Source organism: Dipteris shenzhenensis, chromosome 2 (genome assembly GCF_047967505.1).
Source record: "Dipteris shenzhenensis isolate YYH24624 ecotype China chromosome 2, Dip_SZ_1.0, whole genome shotgun sequence".
Classification (NCBI taxonomy): Eukaryota; Viridiplantae; Streptophyta; class Polypodiopsida; order Gleicheniales; family Dipteridaceae; genus Dipteris; species Dipteris shenzhenensis.
This window is the reverse complement of record NC_141597.1, coordinates 30,464,682-30,466,741: the sequence shown is the minus strand read 5'-3', so window position 1 is coordinate 30,466,741 and position 2,060 is coordinate 30,464,682. Positions and strand designations below refer to the sequence as shown.

Sequence of the window (2,060 nt, the reverse complement as noted above, 5' to 3'; positions counted from 1 at the left end):
GTGCTCCATAAGGAGAACTAATGGGTCTTATCAATCCTCTCTCTATCAGTTCCTCCACTTGCTTTTGTCTTTCCTTTTGCTCTAGCTGGTTGACTCTATAAGGAGCTTTGCAAGGTGGAGTGTTGCCCGGTAAAATTTCTATCCTATGATCTTCAGGTCGAGAACATGGTAGTCCAGGCGGTAAATCCTCTAAGAAACAATCAAAAAATTGAGAAAGAAATTTTTGGTGCATAGGCTTAATGTTTGGCTGAGTAGCCGTAATCGTATTCACCAAAATAATATGTCTTCTCACCTTTTTTAATTCAATAGTATCCCTGATAAAAACTTTCCCTAACATCTCATGTTGGATAAAGAAGATTATTAAGAAAGTCCTCATCCAGGTCGTTGCATACCCACATGGTCTTTGTTTTATGGAGGAAAACTGATTTGAAGTAGAAACAAATACAATGGAGGGCATGAACCAACTAACCCCCATAGATTTAGAATCTAAAGCAAACTTCACTAATGATACCTCATCTTCATTCTAAATGCATCTTGTACTTTATAATGGCTTGGGCGGTGTGTAATGATCTCGGCCCGCCAAAAGGAAAAAAATAGACAAGGGGACTTGGTGTGTAAAGACCCTAAAATATAGCCACGTTCACAAAGCAGAAAAGTGGCATTTGGGACTCCAACGAAATGCAAAATGCAAAAAGCAAGTCGGTTTGCAAAAAGCAAGGCAACCGACTGAGAAAGCGCTGTCTATAAAGAAGCTTGGACGCAAGTTTTAGCTATGCGATATTTTGAAGATGATGATGGAGTCCCTCACTTCTTCTTCTTCTTCTTCTTCTTCTTCTCATCAGGCACTCATTGCCACTCTCTCCTCAACCTCCTCCAACTGTAAGCCTCAGTCTTCCTACTCCCTGGGAGCTCAAATAGGAGCCGGCACAGACTCCATCGTCACAACCTGCGCTCATAACCCCTCCGGCAACCAGTTGGCTTGTAAATCCGTCCCTGCTTCCCAACGCAACAGCTTCCAACGCCTCCGCACCGAGCTCCGCATCCTCACCCTGCTTCGCGGTCACCCCAACATCGTCTCCCTCCATGACTACTGGGAGGACCACCAATCCGCCTTCCTCGTCCTCGAGCTCTGCCGTGGCGGGAACATGTTCTCCCGCTTGACCCAATGCCGCTCCCTGTCCGAACCAGAGGCTGCTCGCGCCTTCAAGTCCATTGCACAAGCCGTCGCCTTTTGCCATCAGCACGGCGTTGTGCACAGGGATCTGAAGCTGGAAAACTTGCTCCTGCCGTCCGTGGAAGCTGACTATAGCGAGATCAAGCTCGCCGACTTCGGCCTCTCCGCCGATTACTGTGGCGACCAGGGTTGCAGTGGGATGATCGGGAGCCCATTTTACGTGGCACCAGAAATCTTACACGGCCGCAAATACGGTCCGCAGGTGGACGTGTGGAGTCTAGGAGTCATACTTTACATGTTTCTCAGTGGTTATGCTCCTTTTGCCGGTGAAACTCATAGCGATACCCTTCGAGAAGTCATGTATGGGAGTCTGCAGTTCGACTCTGAACCTTGGCCGACCGTGTCCCTTCAAGCAAAGAACTTGATTCGGAAGATGCTAGTGAGAGATCCTTCTCGAAGGGTGAAGCTTCCCGACGTCGTACATGATCCTTGGATCGCAAATCATGCAGGCTGCTCACTGCTCGCCCCCATGTCATGCAGTAAGGAGTGAGTCATGTATTGCGAGAGCTTGGAACACAGATCAACGACTACCACGGATCTACAGCTCGACTATGATGGTTTCTCGCATACACTGCCGAAATGACAGCTCACACAGTTGCGGAGGATCCCAGCTTCAAAGACATGCATTTCTGCATGCTTTTCCATGTACTGTGCAGCTTTGCCGGCTTTGACAAATTGAAAATTATCATAGCGACGACTCTTGGTTGAGCGATGCTGTTCTGGATTTGGAGATGTTATTATTTATAAAACAAAATTACTTATCCTCGTGAATCTTTTTCTGAGATTTATTTTGGGCTACTCATGGTTAATGGGCAGCAACATTGTC

At 47.1% G+C, this 2,060-nt stretch overlaps 1 pseudogene; it reads left to right on the top strand.

Annotated features, from left to right (window-relative positions):
* Positions 1-794: 794 nt before the first annotated feature.
* On the top strand, positions 795-1,724 carry LOC147904607 (calcium-dependent protein kinase 29 pseudogene; annotated as a pseudogene).
* Positions 1,725-2,060: the final 336 nt, after the last annotated feature.